This window comes from Apodemus sylvaticus, chromosome 6 (genome assembly GCF_947179515.1).
Source record: "Apodemus sylvaticus chromosome 6, mApoSyl1.1, whole genome shotgun sequence".
Classification (NCBI taxonomy): Eukaryota; Metazoa; Chordata; class Mammalia; order Rodentia; family Muridae; genus Apodemus; species Apodemus sylvaticus.
Window position 1 is genome coordinate 16,962,314 of NC_067477.1, and position 21,234 is coordinate 16,983,547.

General features: G+C 49.0%; 1 long non-coding RNA gene across 1 annotated transcript in view; it reads right to left on the bottom strand.

Moving 5' to 3' along the window:
• LOC127686969 (uncharacterized) overlaps positions 1–879 on the bottom strand; it is a 37,268-nt gene extending 36,389 nt beyond the window's left edge. Inside the window, exon 1 of the long non-coding RNA XR_007978302.1 lies at positions 654–879. This is a non-coding gene — a long non-coding RNA (uncharacterized LOC127686969). The remainder of the gene's footprint in view (positions 1–653) is intronic.
• Positions 880–21,234: the final 20,355 nt, after the last annotated feature.

The window sequence follows — 21,234 nt, forward strand, 5'->3', positions numbered from 1 at the left end:
GAGGGAGCCGGGACAGGGATGTCCCTGCAGCTTGCTGACCGGTCAAGCCTACTAGGAAAGTACCCGGCCAATGAGAGACTCAGTTCCAAAAAAAATCCAAAAACAAACAAACAAACAAACAAACAAACAAACCAAGATGGATGGTACCTGAAGAATGAGAGCCAAGCTTACCCTCTGGCCTCTCCACACATAAGTGCACACTCACTCACAGGAATACACACGAATGCACCTATACCCACACATGCAGGTGCGTGGGCACACACGGGCAGATCGCACCGTGTCTCAAGGTAAATGGGACCTGGGGGCTGTGGCTCCAGAGCCCAAGCCCCTGTTCTTCAGTTCCTCCCTTCTTTGTCATTAGTGCTGGAAAGAAGTTTGTTATGTTTCTAATGTAGATGACACACACCACCAGCTCCAACTCTCTCCCTCCCTTGGAACACCCGTGAGCATCTCCCGGAGGCTTTGTGAGTCACAGAACCGAGTTTGGCAAATGGTGTTTGAGAGACAGGTACAAACTCTATTTAGTGCTGCCATCAGCTATTCTAAACGGAGTTTTGATAGACATAACCACTCCTCTCCCCCCTTTCTTTTCCAAAAGAACAGCTTACTACGATTAAAAAAAATAAATAAAAATAAATAAATAAATAAATCACCTCATGCAAATAAGGTTCGTTCTCTTAGATCCGGCTGTGGAGGCGGTGATCTCTTCCAGGTAACTACAGAATCCAGTTCCGCTCTCTTCTGGAGCTCCGCCCACCAGAGTCTACAGGCCAGGACAGCAGGCCATGGTGTTCTTACTCTCTGGAGCTGGGATCCAAGCAGATGTCAAGAGGACCTAGTTTTCTTGGCCCAGTGCCCTAGGATGCATTTGTCATGGGGACATCCTGCAGAAGTGGCACTGAGTGGGGTAACGAGTTATAGCCTCAGTGGTTATTGCATAAAACAATGCTGTTATATTTCCGGGGTGGCTCTTTAGACACCCTGTGTGACCTCTGCTGAAGACGTGTATTAAAGTCCCAGTAAGGCAATCATGGGAGGATGGAGATAGGGACAAAGGAGCCCGCAGGCGTGAGGTTCCTCTCTGGGCTGCCTTCAACCGCTCCACTCAGAAAGAGCTCCCCCTGGCCCTTCTCAACGGCCTACAAGCTCTGGATCCACCCACCTGTGCTGCCACCCTCAGCCACATAGTGCCTCAACCAGATCTGAATTGGTCCTGCTTGCTTGTAGTGTAGAGGAGAAATGTCCCCTATGGACTCACATATTTGAACATGTGGTCCCCTGTTGGTGGCACCAATGTTAGAGCCTATGTTTTTTGTTTGTTTGTTTGTTTTTGTCTTTAACCCACCCTGAGTCACAGACAGTGCTGGCAGCCATAGTGACCCAGAAAAAGATGCGGCTCACTTCTGCTGGGGCAAAGTTCCCAGAGGGGATGGCCTTGGAGGGTGACTTTAAAAAGCAGCAGGTGATGGTAGTAGGCACCTGTAATCCCAGCGCTCTCGAGGCAGAGACAGGCAGATCTCCGAGTTCTAGGCCAGCCTGGTCTACAGGGGGAGTTCCTGAACTCCCAGGGCCACACAGGAAAACTGTCTCAAAAAAAGGGGGGGGCATTACTTACTCATTACTGTCGCAATGTGCACAAGAGGCAACCTAAGAGAGGAAGTCTTACAGCGGCTTCAGTTTGAGGGGACATCCTGGATCATGGTGGGGACAACAGGGCCCCCGCGGTCAGGAAGCGCCATGGACGCTGGCAGTCTGGGACCCCAGCCCACGGAACGGGGCTGCCCACACTTGGGGCAGATCCCACTTAAATCCACTTACTCTAGAAGATCTCTTACAGACATCAGGAAGTCTGGTTTAGAGGGGCTGGGGAAGCCACTTCCTCAGGAGATGCCACAGCGGCCATGGGAAGGAAACGGAGGGCGGGGAGCAAAGTGATCGCTCTGGAGGTTGTGAGGTGTCCGTTGATCTGCCTGACCACCCTGCAGAGCCTCTCAGCAGGGTGCTTTGTAGGCTCACCTGGCATCCCCCAAAGTGTTTTGTGGGGCCCTGGCTTGGGGTGCTGAATAAACCCGAGGACTTCAGTGTGAGGGAATTTTACAGCCGGTGCCAATGGTCTCAAACTCGAGTTCTTTGGGCAATCCTAGAATTAACTTGCAACATTCGAATTTCTTTGATGTCATGGTTCTAAGTATAGAAATAACCTTTTGATTTTAAATAGAAATCAGAGAGCCTAAGACAAGCAGTGAAAGTCTTCCAAGATATCCAGGCCCAACTGTGGGGTTCAGGCAGGGCACAGAGCACTGTGGGAGGCCTGTCTGACAAACCTCCAAGGGAATCCAGAGTTGTACACAGCGAGGTCTGAACACCGGCCCCACCGCACACAGGCACAGCCTGGGCCCAGAAGATGATTAGCTACAAACGAAGAGCACCTCAGGGGACCCTCCCACAGACAGTCTGTCACCCAGCGATTTTGCCATTCCATTTCAAAGTTTAATTAGAGAGTCGCTTTCCAACGCTTAGATGCAATTAACCCCCCTGGAGCAGTCCTGGTGACGCCGTCACTGACACAGGCCGCAGATGCCCACTGTGGTTCTCAGAATCACAGATTGGAAGAAATTCTCAGGCAGAGGAATAAATGACAAAGATCTGTGCTTTCCAGGAGAAAACTTACTTCCTAAAAGTCAGATGGAAAAACCTCCTTCCGGACAGACAGCCCTCCTCCAGGGTACCCAGCCCGCACTTTCCTGTGGAGGAAGAATCAAGACCTCCAAGCCGTGGCCCTGCCCGAGGCTGGGGCTCAGTGAGCCACCAATGTGCCTCCTTGCTTGGCGAGTTAGCGACTGCTCTGGTCTATTAGTCAGTCAGAGAGCGGTGGCTCTGGGATCTCTTTGACCCAGGTGATGGTCACATACAAAATGGCCAAAGGCCAAAGAGAATTCAATGTTCCATATTTTCAGAGCATTTGGTTGGTGGGAATGACCTTCTAAAGCCACTCGGTGTCTCATTTGCGCTTGCAGTGTCTCCACGAGGTAAGCAGGAAGGAGAGTGTCCGCGGAACCAACACACAAGGACACTGAGTCCAGAGGGAATGTGTCTCATGTCGCACATCTCATTAGAACAAGAAGAGGAGTCAAACTCAGCAGTCTAGACTTAGATCTCCAACCTCACAATCTTTCCTATATATATTCTACTGGAGCACCCACTGTGTGCTGTGTCTGTTTAAATATATTCTTTTTGTTTGTTTGTTTTTTGAGACAGGGTTTCTGTGTAGCCCTGGCTGTCCTGGAACTCACTCTGTAGACCAGACTGGCCTCAAACTCAGAAATCCTCCTGCCTCTGCCTCCCAAGTGCTGGGATTACAGGCGTGAGCCACCACGCCTGACTATATTCTTATTTTTAATCCGCTTTATTCTTTTCAAAATATTTTATTTATTTCTATTCTATGTGTACAGGTGTTTTGCCTGTATGCATGCATACTTCACATATACTTGGTACCCAAGAAGGCATCAGATCCCCCTGGAACTGGAGTTATAGAATATTGTGAGACACTCTGTGGGTACCAGGAATTGAACTCAGGTCCTCTGCAAAAGCAGCCTGTGCCCTTAACTACTGAGCCATCTCTCCAGCCCCAGCTTACATGCACTCCTACGGAATACCCACTGTGTGCTGTGCTTATTTCTACATGTTCTTAGGAAGCACCTACTGTGTGCTGTGTTGACTCATATACGTGCTTATGGAATGCCCACTGTGCAGTGGGTCCTGTGGATTCAGTCCTCACGAGGACAGAGAAACCATCTGCCCTGTAGGGATTCTAAGCTTAATGGAGAAGACAGACACAAACACAGATGTTACATGGAAACCCCAGAAGCTGCAGGATCCCATAAGGGCAGAGAAGCTGGGTGTGGGAATCCTCAGCAGAGTTAGGGCCAGGGGCACACAGAAGATACTAAGAGAGCAAAATTTAAGGAATATCCACTAGTACTGCCCTCAGCAAGTCTTGGCTTTGTTACTGGTAAGTTTTTAGCACCTGCTTGTTTGAGGAGAAGAAACTTCGTAGCGCTTGCCCATTCCCCTGGTATAAAGACTTCCACAAGGGCTCTCAGCCCTCACACGGAGGTCCCTGAAGAGTTGGAAGCTCATGCGGGCTCCCACACATTGGCACGATTTGCTGTAAACCAGGCATGCCACAGCAGTGACGTTCGGACTGCAGAGGTAGTGACAGAAGAGCATAAAGGAGAGATGTGAGTGGCAGTGTTACAGTCAGGGCTGAGGACAGGCTCTTAGTGAGCTGGGAATGCGACACTGCAGTTACGACTCATGCAGCTTTGATGGCTCAGTGTCCCAGGACACAGTTTCAGCGCTCACTAGTCACAGGTGGGTGGGTGGCTGTCATAACAGGTCCAGTGTCTTGCTGGACAGCAGGGAATGGAGGACCAGGAAGCCTGTCAGAAGCTCCAACATCAGAGGTGAAAGGTCATGGGAACTGAACTCCCTCTGCTTCTGGTTTTATGAGGAAGGAGCTGTGGAATTATAGCCCTGGTACACAGTGAGTACTCAATGCATGTGCCCAGCATTTTGGGCCAGACAATGAGTATATTCTAGGGAGTACCTATCCACACACAACCCTATTTGTAACAAGAGAAGCCAGTTGTGACTGGCTATTAGAATAAGTGGTCAGGTGCCAAGAGACAGGGGGTCTGGTTCTGACTAAAACCCCAGGCTAGAAGGGGTTTCTCATCAACGAGAGAGCCAGTGGGGGCAGTCCTGGCTAGCAAGATGAGCAGAGCCAGCAAAGATGCTTGTTGCAAGGCCTTTGGCTACTTTGTGAGTTCTTCTTTCTCCCACCCTTCTCCACCCGTTCTTCCACCTTCAACACCCTGACACTAGATAGGAGGGAAAAATGAGTAGAGGAAAAAGGGGTGACGTCATTAGACCACTTCCTGCTGGGGCAAGTATGATCTTCCCCAACAGGCTATCTAATTTCTTCTTTCTTCTTCGGGCATGATACTTAACAAGTGGTGACCAACAACAACCTATAGTGGCCAACCAACAACCCACCACACCTCTCAGGGCCGCGCCATTTATACACCCTCTCAAAAGTCCCCAACATTCCAAACATCACACAATCAAAGAAACTATCCGCAGCTGGCAAAATCATGCCCCTGCCAGAGCATGAGGCAAATCACTGTCAGCTGCTGCGGACAATCTGAAGTACCCCCATAGCCCATACCTGGGATCAAAACAAAAACATTCTGTTACACTGTTTCTCTGTCTCTCTGTCTCTCTGTCTCTCTGTCTCTCTGTCTCTCTGTCTCTCTGTCTCTCTGTCTCTCTCTCTCTCTCTCTCTGTGTGTGTGTGTGTGTGTGTGTGTGAGTGTGTGTGTATGTTTAAATGCTAAAGTTGACCCTACATCTAATGTCCCGAGTTCAACAGCTGGGGCCTATATGATGGAAGGAGAGGACTCCTACAACTTGCCCCCACCTCCCGTTTCTCTCTTACACACACACACACACACACACACACACACACACACACACCGAGTAGTCACATGCCTCACCCATTAAATAAATAAATAAACAAACAAACAAACAAATAAAGTAAACTTTAAAGAAACCAGCAGAACCCACGGTTCTGTCCATGGAGCCCAGCACTGCCCAGGCCATGGGAAGCAGGCAGTTTCACTTTCCGGTTAAGTCACAGCCCTGTTGATGCAGATACTGGGCCTCCCTGTCCTTTTCTCAGGGGCTTGCCGCATCCAAAAGAAACTGAGAGGGCGACCATTTTTATTCTATCCTGAAAGTAAGTGCAGGTTCCCTCCGGAAAATCAGGAGATAGAAGAGACGTTGAAAAAGGAAGGAAAGAAACCCTGTTTGGCAGCAACTGCCGGGAGGAGCGTGTACAGATGTTTTCTGTGTGCATCTGCATAGTCATCGGATCTGGCCGGGTCCTGCTTTCAGGCTGACCACTCCATGGCCTGTTTCCAAGATTTCTTCATGCCCCTGTAGTTTCTTTTTTTTTAAAATACATTCATTTATTAATGTATTATGTAGGGCAGGGCGCATAGGCCCCATGGCATCCTGTGGAGATCAGAGAACAACTTGCTGGAGTCGGCTTTCTCCTCTAACTGATGAGCTATCTCACAGGCCTGTGATTAACATTTTTGGGTCCAAAATATTTTTTTAACCTTTCATATTATTTCTTTGGGCTGGATTCCAAAAAGTGGTATTACTGATAATGTGCAAAAGGTTCTTGATATGGGTTGCCAAATTTTACTCCAGAAGGGCAGTGCTGCCTCGCTCCACCCTATCCCTTCTCCTATCTCCTTCTCAGCGCCCCCCCCCCCCGTCCCCTTGCTCCCCCCGTCCCCTTGCCCACGGCTTGTTTGTTCTTCCTCAAATCTCTACAACCTTTGTGAAGTCTGGAAAGGACGGAAACCAAGCTGACACTTTACACAGGTATAAGAAAGACATAGGAGCCTACAGAGGGCTCCCCAGCTGTGGGGTCCTCTAGCCCGTGTCTCCTTCTCCATTCTAACACGTTTTAGTCGTGAACGATTAGAGAGAAAAACAGACCGAAAGGATGAGATACAAAGGAAAAGTACACCAAAGAAGAAAGATGGTAGAAAACACGTTCCCTGTAGCGGGAAGCCGAGGAAAGACTTAGAAGGTGACGAGAGGAGAACAGGAACAGGAGCGCTCAGGAAAGGAGTCAGCTATCCGGGACACCCAAGACGGCCCAACTGGAGACAAAGTCAAAACAGCGCGGACCTGAAGACGCGGGCACAAGAGGAGTGCGCAGAGTAGAGATCGCCTGGCACGGCGACCTCTCCGTGACCGGGAGGGACACAGGCTGGGATGAGAGCTGGCGGTGGCTCGCTTAGTGCTTGGACTGCGGGGGCAACATGAGAAAGGGGCCTCAGGCATGGAAAGAGCTGCCCAAAGCGGACAATTAACATCTCCCACCGTGGGGTCGCAGGAGCCACATGCAGGAGTCCCTAGCGCCCGGCGCACTCTATGCACCCCACAAACCGAGTGCACTCAACAACGGAGTGCACGCCACAGCTCTTTGCACATCATGGGATTGCAAGCAACCCAGCTGCGCGGCAGCCCACGACGATCCCAGATACCAACGCTAGAGGGAGCGCAAGCGTCGTCGTGCCGTGGGGTCCTGGAACATCCGGGAAGCCTCCCCGGAGCTGAGCTCAGGGGTGCAGGGGTGTGGATGCGGCCCCGGGTGGCTGATGGGAGGGGGGTCCGTGCAGATAGGTGTCGAGTGCCTTATTTGATGTTGCACACGAACTAAATCTTTGCAAGATTAAACAAGCAGTGTGAAACAAACTGGGCAAAAGGAGGCAGGGCATACTGGTGCCCCCCCAACCTCCAACTCTGCTCCCCGAAACTTCTTAAAGGGTTTAAGAAATAACCCGATCCCATCAGCACTTACCTAGTCACCTAACGCGGGGGCCGGGGGGGGGGGGGGGGACAGGGCGCGCGCGCGCGCGCGCGCGCACACACACACACACACTCCACTTTCGAGGGGCGGGGGGGGGGGTGGGCAGGCAAACTTTAAAAGGCTTTTAAGCAAAAAAAAAAAAAACAAAAACAAAAAACAAAAAAAACAAAAAAAAAGGAAAAAACGAGGTTGCACGAGGCTGAGGTACTTGAAATGATTTTTGTGTTGCAAATTGCTATGCTTTTACTGAGGGCTGATGAAAATAAATGAAGCGCCTCTCCCTCTTTTTGCTAATAAATGAAATGAAAAAAAGCACCATTATTATGCCACCTGCTTCTAATTCCTAATTGTGGTAACTTAATTTTCGGATTGTTGTAACGGCTTGCTACTGCAGGCGCCCGTGCAAAAAGAGAAAAAAAAGTATGGAAGGCCGGTTGGGTCTCTTTTGGCAGATGAGGTAGAATACGTGCAGGTTGGGTTTTTATTTGCTTCTTGCATTGAGATTTACATAATGCATATTGGGAGGGGATCAACCGGCTCTTTCTTCAGCAGCCCGAGGGGTGCTCAGGAGGAAGGAAGAGTGTGAGGTGCTCCCTCAGCAGCAGCCCTGGCAAAGTCCACATTTCCTCCACACCGGGATTGAATGCTGTTTTCTCTTAAGAAGAGGAGAAAGTGTCACTTTCTATAAACTGGTCCCTGGCTGCCTTCTGCAAAGCTTAAAACCCGCGAGGCAGGGACTGGCCTTGGTGGTGGGTTCCTCTGAACGGCAGGCAGCCGTACTAACCGTGGGTGCAGCTGAGCCTACACACTCCTTTGGTTCCCGCTTGCTCTCTGAAACCCCTTAGGCAGAGTCCTGATATAAAAATTCTCCTGTCGAACAGTCAGACGTAAGCATATCCACAGCACGATAACTTCACCCAAGTCAAGGGTTCTGGATTTACCATTGTAACCTAATTCCAAGTTCAAACTAAGATTTTTTTTTTTAATTTCTGGGGTTAAAAGGCACATTAGAAATCATCTGAGGGGTACATTTTTCCTTCCCCCTTCCCTTTCTCCCTCTTTCTCTGGTCCTGCTCACTTGCTCTGGCCCACAGGTTCTTTATTTGTTTCTCCATACAGATGGTTGTGAGCCACCATGTGGTTGCTGGGATTTGAACTCATGACCTCCGGGAGAGCAGTCGGTGCTCTTTAACCACTGAGCCATCTCACCAGTCCCAAGGTATATGTTTTTGATAAAGAAAACACTTCTTTCATACTGGGATAAAAGGGTAGATTATTTCTTTATGCCCAACACCACACACACACACACACATACACACACACACACACACACACTGGTTTATAAGCTAAGTCCATATCCAAGAAGAATAACAGTTGAAGCCAGAAGAACCTGCCAGAAAGAGAGCAAACACCTTCTTTGGCGAAAATCAATTTAAACACTGACTGCCATGGCTCTCCTGACTCCTGAGAATCGCACACTGGGGACCATTGTCCTTTATGCCTGTGATGGAAACAGGCTGTACAATGTGGGTTGCATTGCACTAGAGTCATTTCGGAAGAGAGAGATGTTTATTGTCTAGAAAAAACAGCCAGACTCGACACCCCAGCTGAAACTACCCCGTGAGTGTCGCAGGGACTCTGATGATGATAAAACCTCATTCTACAGGGGCCAGCTCGCCCCAGAAGACGGGCAGTGTAGCCCAATTCTAAACGTAAGAAGATCCCGACAGAGGGGATGCAGAAAGGCCATCCTGAATGGAGACAGAACGGAAGGAAAACATTTGTGAATGAGACTTAATGGGGCCCGGCGGCAGGTGCTGTTTAAATACCCAGAATAAGGTTGCCGGCAGCTCGTCCGCATTTGCTGGGCGCCTTCCTAGGCTGCGTGACATTAGAATGAAAATGTGCAGAAAACACAAGCCTGCATCTGCAGGCAGAGCTAGGCTGACAGGGAGAGGGGGTAGGAGACAGACCTCAAAGTCAGAAAAATATGCAAAAGTGGGGAATCTGCGTGCCTGGGTGGCGGTGTGGGTGGCTTAATGTTACGCGGAATGCAAATGTTTCTCCCGATCAGCCCAGAGTGTCTTATTTACATCTTAAGCTGTTTGTTGCTGATTTTTTTCCCCCGTGCAACCGTTTTGTACTGGAATTCTCAAAGCTGAACCAGGAGCGTGTAAAAGGCCCGGTTGGGCTCTTGCTGTGTATTTTCTGGAAGGTGCCGACTCAATGCACACACATGCACAGCTACATCTATTCATACAGGAAGTGAGCCCCTCCCTTATCCATACAAATCTCTGCTATCTATATTCCCAAACACGGGGGAGTCTGTGTATTTATTTCTGTCTTGAACTCAACTATGAAACACAAGTCAACATTCTTAAATGTCATTTTTTAATACCTCATATAAAAGGCAAACTTCTCCTAACATGTTTTCCTATTAAATGAACTCCCCAAATACTGCCTGCACCCACTTTCATTTGTAATGCTAGGGCATAATATTTTTTAAGAATTTCAGCACTAAAAAAATGAAAGAAAAAGAAATGCAGGGGGAAATATTTTGAAAGTCAATTAAAATTTTGTGTACGTTTTCATTTTTTAATGATAAATTAAGTTACTAATTTTGTCCGTGCTCTTTGTAGACACTGCAGGTTTAATTGCTAATTGTTAACTGCGAATGAATACATTTGCATATTAATTAGCTCCCAATTTACATTTTTAATTTGCTTCCTTCAAAAGGTGCAAGATAAAAGGTCGTGTTATTTTAAATAATTTATGCTTTATTGCATGAAATACGCTAATATGAAATGCGCCTACTAATTTTAACCCCTTTTCTAAGAAGGAGAGAGAGCAGTATTGAAGGGAACATGGCTGAGCTGGTGGCGTTCTGAAAAACAACATTATGCGTTTCTCAACCTCGGCAACAACAGAATCACTTTTTCCTGCAGTCTCGTTGGGCTGGAAAAAAAAAAAGGCTGTATTCTTTCCTATGCCTGTCAGTTTAAGAAGTGATAATGTATTTAAAGAAAAAGAAAACAGCTGTTGTGTGTCTGCGTCTGTATGTCTGTGCATGTGGGGACTGATCAGGGCTTTATCGGGGGTTGCATCATGCTTTCTAGAGAATCCTGCCAGCAAATGGCAGTCAACTGGGCGGGATTCATTAATAGCCGTTCCTTACCCGCCGCTGCCACCACCACAGACAGGACTGATATCCTTCCAAAATGTGGTTTCCAAGTTCCTTGCCCAGCTTTCTTAAAAACCCACCAGTTTGTTCCTCTTAAGGAACTGATCAAAGAGTTCTCATATTGTCATTAAGACACCCCCCCCCCCAGAAGAAAATAAACCCTGATCGTCAACTCGGCTGTGATATTGACACGTCGTGGCTTAGACCAGAAGCAGAAGGAGGGCACTGCTGGTGACAGCATCTCCTCTCTCGGTTCACTCATTGTTTCCTTTGTATGATGTTTTAAGCCATCACCACTAAAAGGCTTAGGATGGCCCACAGAGCTGTGCAGCAGTCTTCTTGAGTATTCATTCATGCATGCATGCATTAGATTAAAAAAAAACATAAACAGAGTTTGGGAATTACAAAATTGGGTATAGAAAAGATATGTGAACGGTGGACAGGCACTGGAATCTGTCTGTGCTCCCAGGTTTCCTGAGGTGCTCCCTCCTTTTCTTGTTCTTCTTTCTGCAGATGGATCCCAAGCCCTGTCTTATACTGATGGCTAGAATGGTGCTCCAGATACTAAGACACAAAGGTTTGAGCCAGCAAGGTAGCTCCGCTGGAAAAGGCACCTACCACCAAGCCCGAAGACCTGAGTTCAATTCTTGGACCTTACAGGATAGACAGTGAAAACCACTTCCCTCGAACCGTCCTCTGACCTCTGCATTCGTCCCGTGGTACTGGTCCATGTATGCACACGAACACACACAGAGACACAGAGACACACAGAGACACACACACATACATACACACACACACACACACACACAGGAAAGAAAGAAAACAATGTAACATTTAAACACACACACACACACACACAGGATTGTAAGTAGACGGTGTCAGGTGGCCCCTGCATAGTCTCAAGCTTCACACCAAATATAGGCTAGGATTCCCAGAATGCTCAGCGATGGTAAGTTCAGCAGGCTCCAGCTCATTTAAAGTGTTAACCCACAGAACTGAGTAGGCTGTTCACCAATGGAGCAATATTTCCAGGCAATTATAGCTGTAGTGACAGGAACATTCACAGGTTTATCTTGAAGGCAGCGCCAGCTCTTAGGTTCACCCCCACCCATCCCCCACCCATGAGGGGCCAGGTGTGTAAACACACCTCCAAAATGCCTAAGATTTGCACATAGAAAATGTTCCTTCGGTTTCTATGAACAGTAGCAGAAAGAAACACACACACACACACACACAGTGAGAACCCACCTGGGCCGTTTGTCCCACTAAGGTTGGATGACTGAGAAGCAGGGAGCTTTGGTCCTATTATTTTAATCTTGCCCAGACACCAAAGTGATTGGAACGTGGACTGAATCATCCTAAATCATGAGCAGCCTAATAGTGGGGCTGGGGCAGGACTGTGGCCGGCAGTTGCCTTCGGGAAACATGATGGGTATGTGGATGGAAGCCCACGAAGTACGGGTTCCTCTGCAGCGAGTATTTGACCTTTTAATTCAGTTGTGTTGACACTGTCATAAATTCTCCTGCACAGACCCTGTGATGGAAGGAAGCTGTCCTCACGCCATCCCACACAGGAGTCTCCACGCTCCGCGTCTGCGCCAGAACGCTCCCTATATGTCACATGACACAGCCCTTTGGAAAGCCAGGGGTTAGCTGTGACTCTTGCAGACGGATGGATGGATATTAGTAGATGAGACTTTGGAGCTGGGTGGTTGTGGCAGCCATCTTTAATCTTAGCACCTGGGGACAGAGGCAGACATTCGAAGTCAGGCTGGTCTACAGAGTGAGGTCTAGGACAGCCAGTTTGTCTTGAAAACAAATTAAGAGACAATCATCAACAAAAGAAGAAGGAGGAGGTAGAGGAGGAAGAGGAAGAAGAGGAGGGAGAAGAGGAGGAAGAGGAAGAGAGGAAGGAGAAGGAAAAAGAGAAGGAAGAAAAGAAGAGGAAGAAGGAAGAGAAAGAGAAGGAGGAAGAAGAAAAGAGGAAGAAGAGGAAGGAGGAGGAGAAAGAGAAAGAGAAGAAGAAAAAGAAGAAGAGGAGAAGGAAGAGGAGGAGGAGGAGAAGGGGGAAGAAGAAGAAGAAGAAGAAAAGACTTGTGAAATGTCACCAAGAGAATGGTAAGGGAAGGGCACAATTGCACTGTGCTGCCTACAAGAAGTAATGCGTGTGTGCGCTTGCACGTGTGTGTGTGTGTGTGTGTGTCTGTGTGTCTGTGTGTCTGTGTGTTAAAAAGACACTTGGTGCAAATGTTCAAAAGTCCCCACACACTTGAATGAAGAAAGTCCATCAGGACAGGAGTCGAGTGCCACTCCACTGCTGGCCCGACCTCTCTCTGACCTCCAGCCTGGTGTATTTGGTATAATCATCAGAACATTTTTCTCCTCCTGGGTGATGTTGCTCTGTCGAGTAATTCGGATTCTCAAGCTATTACCCGACTTTATTCCTCACAGGGTTCAGGCGAAAAGGAAGCCTTCACATGCCAGAAGGAGACAATACCGGGAGATATAGATGGGGAGGGGCTCTGAAGCCCCGCCCAGAGCAGGACCGGCTTCCTAAACACTGAGTTCCAGTCACCTCTGCCTCATTCCCTTACACAGAGTCTTTCTGGGAAACCCCAACATGTTTGACAGGTTATCCCAGTGGGGATCCTTCACTCCCTATGCTCAAGGCTCGCACTTCTGGGGTGTGCAGAGCAAGCTTGCATACCGAGTACTGGGGGGGGAGCAAGGCTGATCCCCGAGTTTTCACCTCCCCTCCTCCTCTCAACTAGGAGAGGGCTGAAAGAGTTGCTTCTGCCCTGGATACAAGAGAGGGGAATTTTAAGCAGGCAGAATGTAATCACCCAAATTGGAACCCAGCCAGGACACTGTGAGGAAAATTACTCCTCCTTGCCTGCTAAATGCCAGGGGAGAGTAAATGACCTGCAGTCTGCACCCCCATTCAAATGGGGCACACACTTCAGACAGAACAGAGAGGCACGCATACCACTCCCACCTGTCCCACCCACACTAGCACCCATCACATAGAGCTGAACTCAGAAACAAATTCTCAAAATGCAGCTCCCACCCGCACCCCCAGTGTCCCACACCCAGCTCAGCTCCAGTCCAGGGTCCCTGTGGTCCCAGTCCCTGGGGAGGCTGTGTCCCTTATCTCCTCCCCCAGCCAAACCAGAAGCATTTGCTCAGGTCACAGACTTGGGTTAAAATATCATCAGGCCCAGACCCCTCTACCAGTTCTCCTCCTACCTGTACCAAGCAGATTCTCTTTGGATACCAAGGTTCTTTTGTAGATAGCTGTTCAGTTTTCGTAGGGCTAGGAACACATCCTTCTTTATATTTGTCTTGGAATGCTATTCTGATTAAGACCTTAAAATAATTGCCCAACAATGCACTTGGTTCAAAGGGAAGACATATTTTACAAACCGAGTTATCGTCTGGGAGGGAGGTGCCTGCTGACTGGGGCTGGGTGAGACTGCCCCCCTGAAGATGTGGTCCTTTTTGATGAATGCTGCGGGGTCAGAGAGGTGCCTCAGCTGGCAGAGTGCTTGCCTGGCACACATGAAGTCCTAAAGGTAACCCCCAGCACTGCACAAACTGCATACGATGAAACATACCTGTAATCCCGGCACTCGGGAAGCAGAGGCTGGAGGATTAGAAGTTCAAGGTCATGCTCAAATACATCTCAGGTTTGCAGTCAAGTTCACCTGGCAGTCCAGTCTCCAAGCAAAGCAAATAAAGGCTGGGGCACAGCACAGTGAAGGTCTCTCTGTAACAGAAGGAGTCCAAGTTCAATCCCACATTAACTAACGGCACAGTAGTTCACCCCTGTAACCCCAGTTCTGCAGAGGCAGAAACTGGAAGGTGGTTTGCTGACCCATCAGTCTAGTCTGCTTGGTGAGTTCCAAACCAGTGAGGGACCCTGTCTCAAAACTTATTTGGTGGACAGCTCCCAAAACGGACACCAAGATTTGACCTTTGGTCTCTGCATGTACACACACACATGCGCATACACACGATTCAAAATGTTAGTGTAGCACACACTGACCCCACAAGGAAGGGTGTTCTCTTCCTGGTTTCCCCAAGGATGCTAGGCCCAAGGAGAGCTCAGGGACTTGAGTTGGACCACACAGTGGCTTTCACAGAAGTCTCCTTCCATGTGCTAAATCCTGGTACCCATGGATGTGTCTGCAAGGTGGAAACACCTTTGTAAATCTAAAGCATTGAAATGAGTCGTAAGTCCTGAACAGAAAGACATGGGCACAGAGGCAAGGACAGAGGACACAGGGCACAGAGCACAGGGAAATAGATGAAAGGACATAAGAGCCACCAGGCACTAGAAGAATCCAAAGGATTCCCCAGGGCCTATGCAGAGAGCACAAGCCGTGCTAACACCGTGACCTTGGGCTTCTGTCTGCCTGAATTGGGTTAAGTTGCCGCTGCTTCAAGCCACTAGGTCTGTGACACTTTGTTCCTGTGGCCCCAGGATGTTGACACAGACCCCTGTAGGCTGAGGCAGGATTTTCTTGTTTGAAAAGATTAGTTCAGTCTTTGAATCAGCACAGAAAATCGAAGATAAATAAACACATATGAAATGGGGAGTGGGTAGGGGAACGGAAGTTCTTATAGTCGGAGGAGCAGCAGCTTCGAAGATGCTCCCGGGCAGGGCAGAACAGATGAAATAGGCAGGATGAATACACATGTACAGACGTGTGTGAGAGAGACTACATGCATGTAAGATACACGTGCACAGATGTATGAGAGAATACACATGTGTGAGAATACACGCGCACAGACGTGACAAAATAGCCACAGCACCTGGTGGCACTGGAAATCTAGCTCCCAACAGATGTTGGGATATATGTGCATGTTTACTCCTTGGTAAAACTAAAATAAAAATCTTTGAATGATGCCTTTCATTCAAAAAGTTCCAGCCAAGTTCAGGCTGCCCTTGAACTCAAGACATCAGCATGTCTCCTCCCCCCAGTCCCCCCATGCCCCCTCAGTGCTGAGATTAAAGGCCTGTGCTACCTCCATCCACCATGTTCTTTTTTTTTTCTTTTGATTTGTTTTTTTTTTTTTCTTCGAGACAAGGTTTCTTTGTGTAGCCCTGGCTGTCCTGGAACTCACTCTGTAGACCAGGCTGGCCTCGAACTCAGAAATCTGCCTGCCTCTGCTCCCAAGTGCTGAGATTAAAGGCGTGCGCCACTACTGCCCGGCTCACCATGTTCTTTTTTGAGACAATCTGTCTTTATTTTATTTTATATTTTATATATAGGAGAACACTGTAGCTGCCTTCAGAAGAGGGTATCAGATCCCATTACAGATGGTTGTGAGCCACTACGTGGTTGCTGGGAATTGAACTCTGGTCCTCTGGAGGAGCAGTCAGTGCTCTTAACTGCTGAGCCATCTCTCCAGCCCCGAGACAATTTGTCTTGAACCAGTAATGAGTAATGAGCTGACCAGAAAGCCCCAGGCACCCCCTTGTTTCCACAGACCCCACCCCCACCCAGTGCTGGAGTCACAAACTCTTCTGTGAGTTCTAGGAATCTAACTCAGGTCAACTGAGCCACCTCTCCAGTCTGAGAGTAACACTCTTCCATCCTATGGTTTCTGAAGGCGATGGGGTTGAACGCACAGCCCATTGTCTGCTTTACAACATGAGGAAAACATGAAGAACCTCCCTCGGGTGAGCTGCAGAATCTTCCTGGACCAGGCATTTCAAAAAAAGTCTTCAGGTGCCTGAGTACCTATTCTTAGGCCGGTCAGGGCCAGGGGCTGTGGCTTGTCACCTAGAGAAATCTTAAAACAGGAGCTGAGATAAGAGATCTCCAGACTCCTACAGGAGGGATGGTTTTTAGTGCCTAGCTCGGTAATCAGCAGAAGGTGTTTCGTAAACATGATAAGAAAGCCAGCACTAAGAGAATCTGATTTACGTACGAGACCAACTGCTCATCAGGGCTGCGACCTTGCATTTGACTGTGAATCCTTAGACGCTGATGGAAGCCGTTGGCTGAACCTTATTTATAATCAGCTTTCAGCGTGGATGGCTGTCCCGTAAAGTGCCTCTTGGATCTTACTGTCTCTTTAGTCAGATAGGAGCCCCTACATCAAAGGCTTTAATTGTAATAAGGGTCACTGTCAAGGGGAAACTATTTCCCAAGCCCTTCTGATTAGTGAAATCATATGTGACTTAAGCATGGGTTGGGGCCACAGCCTTGGTAGCCAAGGACATCTCAGAAAGCATTGGGGAGGGGAGTCTCAACAACTCGCATTAAGGAAAATCTCATTATGGGAAAAATTTAATTCTACATCTGTGTCGAAGAGTCTGCTGAGAGAGCAGAGCAGCCAGCTGAGGGACAGTCTGGTTCCAAAGTCCCTGAATGGAACCCAAAGGTGCAACCAAGATAGGGATTGCAGCGTCTTGGCTGAGAGGGAATCAGAGCAAACATGAAGACCCGGTTCTCCTAGACACACAGGGGACAGAAGGGACAGCTGGGGGCTGCTACCTCAGAGAGGCTGCCAAGCTACCTGCTGGAAGCAGTCAGGGTGGTCCTGGTGCTGATTCTAAAACCCCCCCAAAGAAGCAACTTGCACAGGAATTTGGTGAGCAAACCCTTCCAGAACCTCCTTTCTACTAACAAGCAGGTGTGAGGGGCCTAATCCATGTGGACTGCCTCTCTGGGTCTCCCTCCTCAGTGTGCCTGTGACGTACCCTTCTTACCCACCGGTACTGGCTGGTTCTGTGTGTGAACTTAACACAGGCTGGAGTTATCACAGAGAAAGGAGCTTCAGTTGGGGAAGTGCCTCCATGAGATCCAGCTGTGGGGCATTTTCTCAATTAGTGATCAATGGGAGCAGGGCCCACTGTGGGTGGTGTCATCTCTGGGCTGGGTTCTATAAGAAAGCAAGCTGAGCAAGCCAGGGGAAGCAAGCCAGTAAGAAACATCCCTCCATGGCCTCTGCATCAGCTCCTGCTTCCCGACCTGCTTGAGTTCCAGTCCTGATCTCCTTTGGTGATGAACAGCTGTGTGGAGGTGTAAGCTCAATAAACCCTTTCCTCTCCAACTTGCTTCTTGATCGTGATGTTTGTGCAGGAATAGAAACCCTGACTAAGACACCCACCTATTAACTTGCGCACCTGAATTCAAATGTGTCAGGTAGTGTGAGGTTGGTCACAGCCAGGGCAACGTGGCGCATGCAACCGTGAGACCCTTGGTGAAGCTCTGCATGCAAGAACCTGTAAACGTGACCAACATCTAACTGGTGTGTGGTGGTGACCAGTGTGTGCTGTCCACCTCTGCCATCTGTCTACCTTCAACTGTGCCCTCTCACAGTCCCGACTTCTCTGCTCCTTTCAGAGTGAGAAATCAGCCCTTTCTCCCTGCGACATTTTAACTGGCCTCTTTGCGGCCATTGTGTGTGTCTGCTTTCTGTCACCATGGCCAAGTGATCAAGAGAGATCATTTAAAGGTATTTTATAACTCAGGATTTTAGAGGCCCGTGGCTGGCTGGTTCTGTTGCTTTGAGACCTGTGGTGAGGTAGCCAACATGACCACAGGAACTCATGTCACCTCCTGGCAGCAGGAAATGAGATGATTCTCCTCTAGCCTGGCTCTATGTCCAGAAGTTGCCACCACTTGCCAATGCTGTTCCCAAGTGGGGGCCAGACCCTTCCCACCCCACCCCCACCCCCTGTGTGAGGCTCCCGTTCAACTGCTCCAAAGCCACCGGCTCTTTCAACTCAGTTCACAAATACTCAGCATGCAGTGAGCCGGACTCTAAAGAGACGAATGCGACTGGGTTGTGGCAGAAATGTGACTTTCATGAGGCAAGACTAAATATACAAAGACAGGTTGCGAGGCCGAGGCAGGAGGATCACCATGATGATAGGGCCAGCCTGCAATACATTAAAATCCTGTTTCAATCTTTGCCCCCCTGAAGGATGCAGAAGGCCAGACTTCAAAGGGAAACCGTGGTAAGCTGGAAAGACTTGGGTGAATGTTAGTGGTAGCAGGTTGTAGCGTAGGGCAGTCTCTTTGGTTGGCATTGGTATTTTTTAAGCAACCAGACAAGAAGACCCAAATGGCTTCCATCAAAACCCTAAGCTCCTGCACTCCCCCCAGACTCACCTCAAACTTAAAGTACTATCTATCACATATATTCAAATTCTAAGTCACCAACAGAAGCCAAGCTATCATGTGACTATCTAAGAAATCAGTAGAGATAAAATCTCCCAGACAGGCCCGCTTTAGCCCACACGTGCCATAACTCATATCCAAAACATCCCCAAAATTTCCAAGTTGTAAATACCTGGTCCTCAAGCCAGGCCGACGGGTGGTGCTGTTATGCTAACAAACTATAGGCTACTAGAGCCTATCCTAAACTCTGAGCCCAGAGGAGCCTTTTTTTTTTTTTATTCTTTTGTTTTTTTCAAGACAGGGTTTCTCTGTGTAGCCTGGCCGAGGAGTCTTTTTTTCTTTAAAACTGTTATCTTGTGTTTATCAAAGTGGAGAAAGCTGGCTGACTTCACGGCTGTGAGGTCCCCTCTGTTGTGATCCTCACCCCAGAGACATAACCCGGGGTCCACCCAGCGGCTGCTTTTCCACAGGTCTATGTCCCACTTACAAGGAAAGAAACTGATAATGATCCTGCCACTGTCACCCCTTGTCTCCACACACTCCTGCCTTATTCAGTCTGTAGCCTCCTGAATGAAGGAAGAATCATGAAGAAAGCCAATTAGGGTCTTTAAGCTAAAAGAGGCAGACCACAAACATCTGGGAGAGCCACCCAGGCCTGCGTGATCTCAGAGCAGCGATCCTCCACAGAGGACATTTTCCACCCGCAGGAGACTGTGCTTGGCTGTTTGATTTCTGTACATCCAGTGCCAAAACTATATAATATGCACTAGGCGCTCAGCAAACATAGTAGGTACTATCCATGGCCCAGGTTCTCAGGACAGGTCTTGGTGTACTGCCCCCTAGAGGAGGTATCAGGAATAGCGAATCGCTGCTCAAGCAGGTCACTGAGGTGGAATCGGTGGTAAAGACTGGCGCATTTATTTTTTCAGCTCTCTGTTGGTTAGAGGCTCCAAACGGCTTTACTAGGCTGATCTGGAGGGGCCAGCAGAAATGCTTGCTCAGAGGCTGTTGGGAAGAGGACATTTCCTGCCTTTTTTTTTTTTTTAAACCTCCAAATCCACTATCTTTATGTTCCTTGGCTAGGGGCCTCTTGCTCTGTGGAAAGGCCCAACCCAGCACCCTGGTTTGTCCGGGTAACAGCTTCCCCCTCACTCTTAGAACGATTCCACGGTCATATTTAAGGCTCTCTGGATAGTCCAGGTTAATCTCCCTTCCCCAGTTCGTAACCAAATCACATCCGCTCAGTCCCTGTTGCCACGTAAGGTGACTTATTCAGAGTGGGATTGGGGACCATGATTCTGTCTCCTACAACTGTGACAACTGAACGAGCCCCTCTGTGGTCTGCGGTGTGTCTGGCATGCTAGGGGCTTGGGGGGAACCTTGCGGAGGAGACTCTGGGAAGGACACTGACTCTGGATATTCATGGTGGGAAAGAGTGAGGCTGCCCCGCCCCCGCTCCCCACTCCCTCCCCCTCCTCCCTCCCTCTCCTCCCTCCCCCTCCTCCCTCCCCCTCCTCCCTCCCCCTCTTCCCTCCCCCTCCTTCCCCCCCTCTTCCCTCCCCCTCCTCCCTCCCCCTCTTCCCTCCCCCTCTTCCCTCCCCCTCCTCCCTCCACCTCCTCCCTCTACCTCCTCCCTCCACCTCCTCCCTCCACCTTCTCCCTCCCCCTCCTCCCTCCCCCTCCCCAAGAACCATATCATTCTGGTGTGGTGCTTGGAGGGTCTGCTCCCATTCCTACAGCTTCTGTGCCCTGTAGGCTCAGTGACCACTGCCCCTCCCCCCATCCACAGCATGGTATCTCGTTAATGTTTTATTTTATTACATTATTGTGTGTGGGGGGGTTGGTGTTGATCATTTGCAACCTAATGTAATGGCGTCTAATGTGCACACTGCTAAATAATTCACAAGTCTGTGGCTACCATCTCTCAGGAGCCCGATCCCCTCAGCCTGCTAACCAGGTCAACTAGTTAAGGCCAGTCTTCATGAATCCTCCTGGTGCAGAGCATTTCAGTGGACTGTGTGTGACCGAGAGCCATACCCGCCTGGGGGAGGGGTTCTCAGCCTTCCAAATGCTGCGACCCTTTAATACAGTTCCTCATGCTGTGGTGACCGCCCCCCCCCCCCATAGCATTATTTTCGTTGCTACTTCATAACTGTAATTTTGCTACTGCTTTGAATCGTAATGCCAATATCTGTGTTTTCTGATGGTCTTTGGGGGTCATGACCCACAGGTTGGGAAATCACTGGCCCTGATGTGCAGGGATATGACCTGCCCCTTCTACCCTGAGCACAAAAATCTTCTAAAACAGACTGAATAATGTCTTATAAGATGTCCATGTTCTGACTCCAGGAACCTGTGGACATGTTGGGTCACATGGCAAGAGGAGGCTGGTGGGATTGAGTTAGTAAATCGCGATTGGTGGTTGAGGTCCACTCTGTCAACGTGACAAACACGATGAC